Source organism: Zootoca vivipara, chromosome 13 (assembly GCF_963506605.1).
Source record: "Zootoca vivipara chromosome 13, rZooViv1.1, whole genome shotgun sequence".
NCBI classification, from domain to species: domain Eukaryota; kingdom Metazoa; phylum Chordata; class Lepidosauria; order Squamata; family Lacertidae; genus Zootoca; species Zootoca vivipara.
In genome coordinates, this window is record NC_083288.1 from 42641943 (window position 1) to 42654781 (window position 12839).

General features: G+C 45.3%; 1 pseudogene; it reads left to right on the forward strand.

Moving 5' to 3' along the window:
- The first annotated feature begins 2260 nt into the window (after positions 1 to 2260).
- On the forward strand, positions 2261 to 8887 carry LOC118095598 (vomeronasal type-2 receptor 26-like; annotated as a pseudogene).
- Positions 8888 to 12839: the final 3952 nt, after the last annotated feature.

Below are 12839 nucleotides of genomic sequence, written 5' to 3' on the forward strand. Positions count from 1 at the left end.
CATGTCTTGTTTTGCATTTTTTTCCTCCTCAGTAAAATGTAAATGTAATGCAAATTGTAATTCTTTATAAATATGTGATATATTTCTGTTAAATACATGGTTGCTGTAGAGAACCAAGCCTCCAATGCTTGGTTATTAGACTGCACATGTTCCCCAAAATGTTTTATTTTTGCATCGACAGGCGGAGTCCTCCCCAACCCCAGGTGACCCCCCAAGTGGAATAATGACTCAAGACAACGTGCCATGGGATTAAAATTGGCCATAAATTTAGTAAGCTTCAGATGTAGGAAGACCTTGGCTCAGGCATTGGGCGTTTATTGTAGCGATTGTTTGGATCATCACTGGCAAACCACGTTGATTCTGCCAAGGTTAGAAATAGTGCTGGCACACTGCGCTGAATGTCAGAATAGCAGACACGTGTAGCAGGACAGGACAGGACAAGACAGGGAAGAACAATGGGGTGGTGGAAAAATACTGAGGGTCACAGGATGGGCTTAGGAGGGGTGTTTGAAGAAGAGCATGTGATAGAGGCGTGGAGGCAGGAGCACGGAAAACAGTCACGTACATAATGGCGTCGTGTGGGGAATTTGGGGGTGTCACCAGAGGTGTCGTATTCATGGGCAGTTCCATATAGGGTGTTACAGTACCACCTTTGGTTGTATGTGTCTGTTTTTGATTGGAAGACTGTGCCTGAAGGGTTAATCATTGACAGCATGTAAAATTGCCAATAAAAGGGGGGCCCGGGCGTGTCTCGGGGTGGCCTTCCCGTACATCATCCTGTCATCGTCCCATCGTTCTTGCCAGCACAACAGTTTATCCTTCCCAGGTCCCAGCCGGGGATCTGGGAGACATCAGGGTTATCCAGAATGTGTGGGGATTGGGCTGGCTCTGGAGAACATATGTTCAAGCAGAGAGCCCCTCCCATTTCACCGCCGTCACAGGGGAGAGCAATGACAACCTCTTGGCGTATGGCCAATGCCTCCCCCAAGACCCCTTTAATAGGGAACCTTGGGATCACTGCCGTAAAGGGCGTGGGTAACCGCTTCATGCTCCCCCCCCCCCAATTTAGGAAGATAGACTAAACTATTCCACCCAAGGCTTGAAACTGCGAAAGTTGTGATGTTTTGCTATGGGGAAGGCAAAACCTGCCAATGCAGGAAAATTTCTTTCCGGCCCTTCGACGTAGCAGTGCCTGCGTACCTGTGGAGAAGAGGTTAACCTGCAAAAGAAGGTTTAACTGAGGGAGGGCAGGGTGGGAGAAGCTCTGGAGCCTACAGACGCTTTGCAGGTAAAATTCACCTTCTATTGTCTATTGCCTATTCACCTTCTATTGTTCTATCATACTAATCAGTGCCTGGACCCACACAGTCAACCCTCTATGATACGTTCTAGGAAGCCAAGTTGGGCCAGGGTCAAGGGAGCAGACTTATTTAAGCAGCTTGTCTACATGCTAAAAGCAATAGTAGAAAATGAAAACAATTGGGATCTAGTGAAAAAAAAATATAAGTTATTGATAGATGTAACGAAATAAAGCATAGAGAGAAAACTGATGGGTAGGCAACTTAAAAACAATGCTGAAAAAATTGGGATTAAGTGGAAAGATCATTATTTAGTCTATCAAGTTGTAATGGTACGTCATCAATTGCAATTTGTTTTACATTTGAAGAAGTAAAACAGCTTTAAATGATGTAAAAATGTAAAAAGTTTTTTTAAAAAATACAAAATAAACATCTAAAGCTGAGACCATTCCACCTGGGTGAAAATGCTTGTTGAAAGAAGATTACTTCTGTTATTCCTGGAAAGTATTAATAGTGAGTGCCTGTCATATCTCAACAGTGCAAAAATGTTTCTTCACAGGAGGACCAGAGGAAACTTCTTAAAAAAACACAATAGGCTTCTTTGCACCTGCAACTTGCAGAGAACCTCTAATTCTGCATCTGTGATTATCTACCTAAGAATTATCCAATTGACCATAATTATTTCAACTTTTTCTGTAAGTCCCAAGGGAGATCCAGGAGCTACTATGAAAACAATGACCCAATATGGATGGGTGTGATTAATATCCTGTGTGTTATTCAGAGCAGGGCTTAAGACAGGCGGGGGACAATAACTGGTATTACAGTATTTGTTTCCAATAGGTCAACTGAGTTAGGCTGTGTTATCAAATTATCAATCAAGTTAGGCTGTGTTACTTAAAGACACATAATTGAATAGCAATGAGGGAATAGGAATATCGCTATTCAGATAGATTCCATGCAAAATGAGGGGTCTTAATGTTGCTCAGTGTAATATGAGTGAACCTTTCACAGTAAACCACAACTATTATCGTTCCGGAGGTTTAACCATTGCTGCCATCATTTCTCAGATCTACACATTTTCCAACCCTATACACTTCAATAGACATCCCTCTCAAGAACTCATTGATGACGTCTTGTAAGAATTTGATTCCTTTAAAATCAAGAAGATATACCTGTGTTAATCTTTTGTAGTCAGAACAGCCAAAACTCTAATGTAGTCTGACATAAGAATTCTAGGATGAGCGTTTGCATCTGATTAAATGTTCTAGAGCCCACAAAATCATTCTGCCATAATTTACTTGTTAACGTCTTACTTTTAATCATAGTATATATCTGGTATTTGTAAAATGTATGAGTGGAATGACTGGGATTCCACCACTCTCTATGTTTCATTGTCTATTGTTATAGAAGTTAATATTGTTACTATTAGTAACAACATTAATTTAATGTTGTTACTATTCCAGTGTTGCGAGAAGCCAAGTTGCAGGGAACCAGGCAGAGGGCCTTCTCGGTGGTGGCGCCTGTCCTGTGGAACGCCCTCCCATCAGATGTTAAAGAGAAAAACAGCTACCAGATTTTTAGAAGACATCTGAAGGCAGCCCTGTTTAGGGAGGCTTTTAATGTTTAATTGTTTTATTTCATTTTTCTGTTGTAAGCCGCCCAGAGTGGCTGGGGAAACCCAGCCAGATGGGCGGGGTATAAATAATAAATTATTATTATTATTAGTAGTAGTAGTAGTAGTAGTAGTAGTATATCAAAAGCATCCTTCACCAACTGTCACCAAATTTTTAAGAACATCCAGTAATATTTCACATATGCAAAATGGCAGCTCTTTGCAATTGTACTGATTGGAAATATTGCCTGTGGTATTTCTCTTCTTTTAAGATGGGTTGCTAACTTGTGGTCCTACACATGCTTCTGAACTACAATTCCCAACAGCCCTAACCAGCGATGGCCAATGCTCAGCAATGATGACAGTTGTTGTTCAGGTACCACTGGAGATCTACATGTCTGGTGACCCTTCTTGAGGGTATTTCAATCACTTCAGGCAGATACAATTGATAAAGGTACTCAAGGACTGACCTTGGGCTTCAGACTGGATTTGCTATTTAGGTCTCACCATAATGGATTTTTGGACTGGACCACCCCTCCACTGCCAGTTCTATGGTTTCCCATTTAACTTTGCTTTGTCATAAAGTTTCTTTATGGTCTTTCATCAATTTTAGCAGCATTTATGTCATCATCACCCCACCCGTAGAGAGCAGATCGGTCTAGCAGAAAGTATAAGAATATATCAATACAATCACATTTTATATCAATAGCATTTACCTGTATGAATCTGGCTTTTGTACATTGCTCATGAATGCATATACAGTACTGTATCTGGTTCCTGAATAAGAGGCATTTGTTGGCGTAAAATCAGAGAGTCATTGAATAGAGATGCACCCCTTCATATATTCTAAAGCAGAAATACTGTGACACAGCATGAAAATCTGATTGCAGGTTGATGACTCAGAGCTACCAGCACATCCTGGCCTTTGTATTTGCTGTAGAGGAGATAAATGAAGATCTCCAGATCTTTTCCAACCTCACCCTGGGCTTCAACATCTACAATAGCCATTTTATCGCTAGTGGGACTTATCGGGCTTCACTGGAACTCCTCTCCACATGGGGAAGATTCATCCCAAACTACAAGTGTGATGTGTGGAATGACGTTGTAGCTGTCATTGGAGGACCAAATTCAGATGTGTTTTTTTTCATGGTAACCATTCTCCGTATCTTCAAAATCCCACAGGTAATATTTGCTCCTGAAGCCCTGGACTTCTGATGTCTGTTAGATGGACTTTACTGATTCGGAGATGGAAAGCAGCATGCTAGAGAAACTTGTTCAAAAGTTCTTATTAAAGAAGGATTTAAAGAGAATTTATGTAATCAACATTCTTTTTGCATATTTATAGGTCGGCTATGGCTCTGCTCCTGTGATAAAAGGTCATGCCCAAGGAGCTTTCTTCCACAGGATGTTCCCAAATGTGGACAGACAGAATGCTGGGATTCTACAATTGCTGTTGTTTTTCAGGTGGACGTGGATTGGGGTGGTTTTTATAGATGATGACAACGGGCAGAGTTTTGTACAGACTGTGCTTCCTGAGTTTTCCCAGAGTGGAATCTGCTTTGACTTTGTGGAAACTTTACCAACACTCTATTTTACCAAGGATCTTGCTGACACAGTGGTTGAGTGGGTTGAAACATATAAGATTATTATGGGTAGCACTGCCAACGTTGTGGTTCTACATGGTGAAAATCATACTATGGTATTCTTGAGAATGGTTCCGCGTGTTTTAGAAATAGAGGATATTGCAAGGAAGACAAAGGTCTGGGTTATGACCGCCCAGGTGGAATTCGCATCAGTTCACTTCCAAAATACTTGGGACATAGACATCATCCATGGTGCTTTATCCATTGCAGTTCATGCCAAGGAGGTCTTGGGATTCCAGAAATTCATTCGGATGAGAAATCCTTTCTCTGCAAAATAAGACGTATTTCTCAGGATCTTCTGGGAAAAGGCTTTCAATTGTATATTCCCCCAGAGTGAGGTAGAATGGGAGGCTGGGGACATCTGCACAGGGGAGGAGAAGCTGGAGACGCTTCCTGCGTCTGTCTTTGAAATGAGCCTGACTGGCCACAGCTACAGTGTGTACAATGCAGTCTTTGCTGTAGCACATGCTTTGAAATCCATGCAGTCATTCAAATTGAAGCGCGCAACAAAGAGGGATGGAGGAAGAGGGGAGCTTCTGAATCAAGAATCATGGCAGGTAATTTCTTGAGCCCAGAGATTCAGGAGAGTTCATGCATGCCATCATCAGCACATCATAAGTTCAGGAAAATGGAGTGGTGTGAGAGAGGCCACCAGGGATGATGCTGGGATACTTTTGATATTGTTTGGAGGGTAATAATGGTATGTTTCTACTTGCTACTTTTAAAAACGTTTTGGAACCCAACTCCAAAAAGAAGAGGGCTGAGCTTTTCCTGTGCACAGTGTTTACCTAAGGTTTGGCAAAACACCACTAGACCCTTATTCATATATTAAAGTTGTTGAAAACCACTCCCAGCCAGTAAGGAAACCTGCTTCTCCAGCAACACAGTTTGATCTAGGACAAGCATCCCGAAACTTCGGCCCTCCAGATGTTTTGGACTACAGTTCCCATCTTCCCTGACTACTGGTCCTGTTAGCTAGGGATCATGGGAGTTGTAGGCCAAAACATCTGGAGGGCTGCAGTTTGGGGATGTCTGATCTAGGAGCACCTATAGTCTCTGCACCTGGTCCTTCAAGAACAAGGAAATTGAATCCGGGCCAGACAGCTGACTGCCTTCTCAACACTTATGTCACAAGGTCTTTTCCTCATGTGATTATTTCTGACTTAGCATATATCCTGATGATGGAGATATTGCTCATTAAAATCTGATGGGTGATGAGAATTATGTTTATCTAGGGTATATCAGATTTACTGCATTATCAGGGTGCTTTACTACCATTATGAGTGAATATGAACTTTCAAGGGGCCTCTAAAACAGTGTTTCTCAACCTTTTTTGGGCCAAGGCACACTTGTTCCATGAAAAAAATCACGCGGCACACCACCATTAAAAGACGGGGCAAATCCTGGGGGTTGGGAATGGGTGGGGGACTGAGGAATAGGGAGGGTGGGGAGACAGGGGGGGAAGGAAGTAGGTCGACCCACTGGCACACACACACACACACACACCCAAAAATGAGACTGAGAGAGGTCATTCCCACAACATTTACCTGCTTTGCCAGCCCTGGATGAGGTTGGTGTACTTGCTGAGAGAGCCCTCGAGCACCGCCTCCGTCGTCCTGCCTGCCGCCAGCCCCCCGCTCCCTCCTGGGATGGCCGCGGCTGAGCTGGGGCTTCTGCTGCTGCCGCCACCGCCGCCTCCCTCCGGCCTCCCCGCTGGTGTAGCCGCCGCCGCCGCCGCTGCTCCTTGGCGGCCCGAGAGCCCTCCCCGGCTAGCGGAGGAGGACGGCGAGGAGCCTGCCGAGGTGGGGCGGCTGCTGCTGTGGCTGCTGCTGTTACTGCCGCCACTGGACGGGGCTGCTGCTGCTCCGGAGTCCCCGCCGCCCTGCGCCGCTGCCGCCGCTGCCTTCTCCATGGAGCGCGCGGGGAGAGCGCGAGGAGGCGGCCTCGGCTGCCGACGGCGGGCTGGGAAATACCTGACTCATACACAAGGAGGGAGAGAGGAAGGGCCGGAGAGAGAGACCCGAGGGGCAGCCTCCGCCGCCTCCTCCTCCTCCTCCTCCTCCTCCTCCTTCTCCCAGGATTGCGGGAAGCAGCGGCGTCGGCGGCGCTTTGTGTCCGGCGGCGGAGAGATCCGCCCCATCCCTCGATGTTCCCACTTCCAAGCCCGGCCCCTCAGCCCAGGCGCGCGGCCATGAAGCGCTGCCTCGCTCAGGGAGCGAGCGCGAGGAGATGACGGAGAAACACCCTTCGCGCCCCCGCGCCCTCCAGACTGACCCGGCCGGCTTCCTTTCCGGCGGGTCAGCGCTGCCTATTGGCGGCCGCAAATCGCCCTTCTCGTCGCCTCACGTCGCGGCACACCAGCCAGCGTCTCGCGGCACAGTAGTGTGCCGCGGAACAGCGGTTGAGAAACGCTGCTCTAAAACATAGTTTCTTGACTTCCCTGTTGTTTCAATTTAGCTCCATGACTTCCTTAAAAGGGTCTCCTTCAACAACAGTGCTGGGGAAAAGGTTTCCTTTGATCAAAATGGAGAATTAACAGCTGGATTTGATATTATCAACTGGGTAACATTCCCAAACCACTCTTTTCTTCGAGTCAAACTTGGCAAGATAGATGTCACTGCTCCCCTAGAGAAAATGTTGAACATTTCTTCTAATGACATTGTATGGCCTACCACATTTAACCAGGTATAGTCAATACATACTTAAACAACAGGAAGGAAAATTAGTTTGCAAAGTTTTGGACTCTAAGGCTCTAATTCTGTGAATACCTACTTAGTGTTTAGACCCATTTAATACTAAACAATTACCCCCCGTTTCAAATGTGTATGCAATTTGATATTTTAAAAATATCATGATAGGTTCATCAACATGTACATAAACAAAAATGAGAGATTCATAAAATGATGGTTCATTGTGGCAAATGAGCTTTCAAAGTGTTCTGTTGGGTTGGAGCTATGTTGGCCAAATCGTGGAGTAAGTGTAATTTTTTGCCCCCCAAAAATCTTTCTAGGAATGGCCTTAGCCAGTCTGAACAGGATGTGTGCATTATCAACACAATGCTCCTTTACATAGTGGACACAATTGTCTCAGACTTTCGCTGATTTCATCTCTGTACAGGCACAGCCCTTTTCTGTATGTAATGAATTCTGCCATGCAGGCACTTGGAAGACTAAGATGGAAGGGAAACCATTTTGCTGCTATGGTTGTGTTTCATGTCCAGAAGGGAAGATTTCCAACCTGACAGGTAAAGGTTGTTAATTTTAAATTGAGAGCACAGAGAAATATAAAGAGATAAATAAGTGGAAGAGGAGGCACATCATGAAGACAAATAGGACTGCCTCAAATGAATATTGAAGGTGGGGGAAAGAAAAGAGAAGGAGGAAAATGCAGATTGGTTTTACTAAAGCCTGTTTTTCTCCCCAGACATGGATGACTGTCTACAATGTCCAAGCGATCATTATGCAAACCATGAGCAGGATTTATGTATTCCAAAAAATATAATCTTCTTGTCTTATGGAGAACCTTTGGGAATCAATATGGCCATTTTTGCTCTTTGCTTTTCTTTGATCACAGCTTTCGTGCTAGGAATCTTCATTAAGCACAGCAATACCCCCATAGTCAAAGCCAACAACAGGAACCTCACCTACACCCTCCTCGTCTCCCTCATGCTTTCCTTCCTCTGTGCTCTGCTATTCATAGGCCAACCCGAGGAGGCGACGTGTCTTCTTCGACAAACTTCCTTTGCCATTGTCTTCTCAGTGGCAGTTTCTTGCATATTGGCCAAAACTGTAATAGTGCTTTTAGCCTTCATGGCCACCAAGCCAGGGTCCAGCCTGAGAAGATGGGTGGGGAATAGACTGGCCATTTCTGTTGTTCTTTTCTGCTCCCTGATTCAAGCCAGTCTGTGTATAATGTGGCTGGCAACATCGCCCCCGTTCCCAGATTTAGACGTGCACACAATGGCTGAAGAGATTGTTCTGGGATGCAATGAAGGTTCAGTCACCATGTTCTGCTGTGTCCTGGGTTTCCTGGGCTTTCAGGCCACTGTCAGCTTCATTGTGGCTTTCCTAGCCAGGAAGTTGCCAGACAGTTTCAATGAAGCCAAGTTCATCACATTCAGTATGTTTGTCTTCTGCACTGTTTGGGTGACCTTTGTCCCAGCCTATATGAGCACAAAGGGGAAATACACGGTGGCTGTGGAAATCTTCTCCATCTTGGCCTCCGGTGCTGCATTACTGGGTTGCATCTTTTCCCCTAAATGCTACATTATTCTGCTAAAGCCTGAGCTGAACAGCAAGGGGCAGTTAGTAAGAAGAAAGAAGGAACAAATCTGAAAGCATAAAGCCCCAGTTCGGCTGAAGTTCATGCTCGTTCGAATGTGCCTCTTTATGTTCATAGCCTCGGTCACCTTCTGGGAAAATCAATGGGCATTTTTGACACTTTTTCATAAGTTTGCTTGGGTGCAATCTCACTTCTCTTGGAAAGAATCAATGCCACTTCCCAAATAGGAGAACTTGAGTCATCTGTATCTGATTTTCAAGAAAACCACCCACAAGCTCTGCAGTGGCAAAACTGTACAGCTATTTATTTTTCCAGCTTGCCAGAAGCGGCTTAGTCATGCTGGAAGCTGACCCGGAAGCTGTATGCCGGCTCCCTTGGCCAGTAAAGTGAGATGAGCGCCGCAACCCCAGAGTCATCCGCGACTGGAACTAACGGTCAGGGGTCCCTTTACCTCTTCAATTTAGGCAGAGACCTTTCAGTTTTCTCCCCTTCCCCCTTTATCAATCTTTTATACTTTCCACATGTTTTTTAGGACCAGGAAGCACAACTCTTAATAAGTGTTTCCCTACAAGGAAATGTTTTTAGTTTTTAATTTGGAAGTTTTCCCCTCATTTCTCTTAATGCCACATCAGCCAAACCCCAGTTATTTCCATTTAGGCATGTGCTGCAACTTCTGCACTGCCCTAGTGCCTCAAATGCTATATATATAAGGCAACTCTGCACTGCAATGCTATCTCTGTATTTGTATCAGTGTATAAAACGTTTGGTCCAGACCATGTGGATTTGGAAAGCCTGTGGCATGTGAAACTCTTGTAACCACGTATCTCACTCTATTATATTTCTTGATAAGTGTGAGGGGAGAGACTCCATCAGGCAAGGCCTCCTTCCACCTGCCTTGCCCCACTCTCTTGTCTCTGCTTCTCAATTTGTATTGTATTATTTTATGTACTGTGGCATGCCATTGTTTTATTGATTATAGTTTAGAAATTATTTATTGTAACTGTTGAGTGGATTTCTGTTTATATGTTACTAGCTGGCCCTGCCACGCATTGCTGTGGGTTATTTGTGTGATTTCCCCTACCCTGTGCCAATCCTTGACATATCCCTGTGATTCCCCCACTCCTCCCCTCACTCCCCCGGCTTATCCTTGTGATTCCCCCCTCATCCCTCATCCCTGTGAATCCCCCAACTCTGTCCTGATCCATGACCAATTATGCCCCCTCTTCCCCCCACCCCTGGCTTATCCCTGTGATTTCCCCCTCTCCTCCCCCTAACCCCCCACTTACCCCTGTGATTTCCCTCCTCTCCTCTGTCCAACCCCCCCCCCTTGGGTTATTCCTGTGACCCGTTCATTTTGCATACAATCATTCCCCCAATGCGCGTGTTCTGTAAAATTTTGCCCTGTCCCAACCCTGACTCCCCTACCCACGTGTGTTATGTGAAATAACATTGATTCTACCCAAAGGCATGGCCCTGTAAAAGGCCCATATTCAGTTGATTCTATGTTGCGGGCTATTTGGCCCCCTCATCCCCCACCCAGGCAGGCCCCTAAATCCACTCAGCCTAGTCTGCAAAGCTGAGGCGAGATACTGTGGAGAGGGCAGGTTTCATCCCTGTGTCTCCCCCCACCCTGTTCTGACCCATTATCCATCCCTGCCCCCTATTTGGGGCCCCCATCCCCCCCCAGGTAGGCCCCTACCTCCACTTGGCAATGTTGGGCCTTGTTGCTGCAAAAGGCCTGTTTTCAGTTGGTTGCTGTGGAATTTTGCAATGTCATCTGGTGGTGTGGCTTTGGAGGCAGCAGTGGGCGATCTGCCTTTCTATTGGATGTTGCTGGAGTCCTCAGAGCTTCTGCTGGTGATGTCTAATTTGGGCACCACTTTTTGTGTTTAATCATTATTTTAGGTATGAAAGGTTTGCTTTTTTGGAATTTTTTTTAATGCCAGATTCCCTCACTGATGGGCATGGAATATTGTGGCCAAATTTGTTACATTACAGTTCAGTGTTACGGAGAAAGGCTGTTACATCTGCGCGCGCAATGCCTACATTTTATATATAGAGAGAGATTATTTAATACTATTCTAATGATTGTTGAATGTTACTTTTTGAGGTAGGTTGCCTATTTTAAAGTTATGTTTTATTATCACATTTTTGTATTGCATTAGATTGTTATAAGGTGTACATTTTTTGTTTCTTCAGCTTGTAAACTGCCTTGAATATTGTAAGATAGAAAGACGGTGCAGTGGTATCTCTAGTTATGAACTCTTTGAGTTACATTTTTCGGGTTACGGACAATTTTAACCTGGAAGTGAGTTTTCTGAGCTCTCAGAGGCCTCGCTGCTGCCCAGAGCCAAGCCCGGACATCTGGGGGGCCTGCGGTGGCTCCGCGACTGGGTTCCAGCCGCGGGAGTTCTCCGAGGCCTCCGTGAATGCCGGGAGCCAAGCCCCAACATCTGTGGTGCCTACGGAGGCTCCGCGATCGGCCTCTAGCCGTGGGAGCTCTCTGAGGCCTCCGCAACTGCCCTGAGCCAAGCCTCGACATCCACAGGATGCCCAGCAGGTCACATCCCAGCCCCAAAGTTAGGTAAGGAACACTTACCTAACAAAGACCAAGAGCAGCGAAGCTGTTAAGAAAACAAAGATGAGCCTGGGCTGAAAAGCCCTTTACCAACCCTTGCCCCCCACCTAGCTGTAGCAAGATGGGTGGCACCTAGCCAGGTAAGCCCACCTACCCTGTGGGAGGGGGGAGTGGAAAATTTTGGGATTCTGCAAGAGATTTTGGGATTTGTTTATGTGAGTCTGCCCTGTGCCTTTGTCTCTGCTTTGCGCCTTTGTTTGGGGGACTTCTGGGGGACTCTGCCTTCTGTCATTGTTTTGGGGATTGTGTGGAACCCAGTTCAGCTACTGGTTGATTGTGTGACTGCAGAAATGGATAAAAGCCACCCATCCAAACAATGACTATTGTCAGTGCATGTAAGAAAAAATAAATAAATGCTCATTTTTTCATATAAAATATTGTCTTATTTATTTTATAGTACAGTACATTGATGATTGCCTTCATTTATGGCTCAATGGTCTCATTAGACAGTAAAATTCGTGTTAAATTGCTGTTTTAGGGGTGTTTTCCATTGTCTGGAATGGATAAATCCACTTTCCATTACTTTCAATGGGAAAGTGCGCTTCAGGTTAAGAATGCTTCAGGTTAAGAACGGACTTCCGGAACCAATTAAGTACTTAACCTGAGGTACCACTTTAGTTGTATCAATTCTTCATTCGTCTAAGTAGCTCTCTGCTGTTCAGTTCAGGCCTTAGCACAATCATAAGATATTTTGGGGAACATAAGCAGCCTAGTAACCCAGCACTGGAGATCAAGATTTCCACAGATCAAGATCTCCTTACCGGTATGTGCTTAGATATATTGGAACAGAGGAATTTAACAAAAAAAATCACAGATTTATAAAGAATTACTTCTCGATTCAGCACGGGAGAAGAATCGTTCTTGGTGGGAGTCTATGAACCTAATGAGAAAAAAGCAGAACTTTTTTTTAGGTTTTGGAGGGGTTGCCGTTTGAATATTTGGAAGAGAAAAGGCCATTTATTACAACCTCTTAAAGAGACTACGAATCAAATTTTGGAAAATGGTAGAGTCCCAGAGTCATGGGAAAATGCATATATTACCTTAGTGTGAAAACAAGATACAGTAATACCTCGGGTTACGAACGCGATCCGTTCCGGAACGCAGTTCGTAACCCGAATAGTTCGTAAACCGAACGCAATGGGCGCTGCCATTTTGCGCATGCGCAAAGCGCGATTTTCGCGCTTTGCGCATGCGCAGATCGCGCGATCACACGCGCGCCGCTTCTGCGCACGCGCACGCGGCGAAGACACTTCCGGGTTTGCGCAGTTCGTAACCCGAACTGTTCGCAAACCGAGGTGGTCGTAACCCGAGGTACGACTGTAGAGATTTAGTGTTGGTTAAAAGTTATAGGTCAATTTCATTGCTGA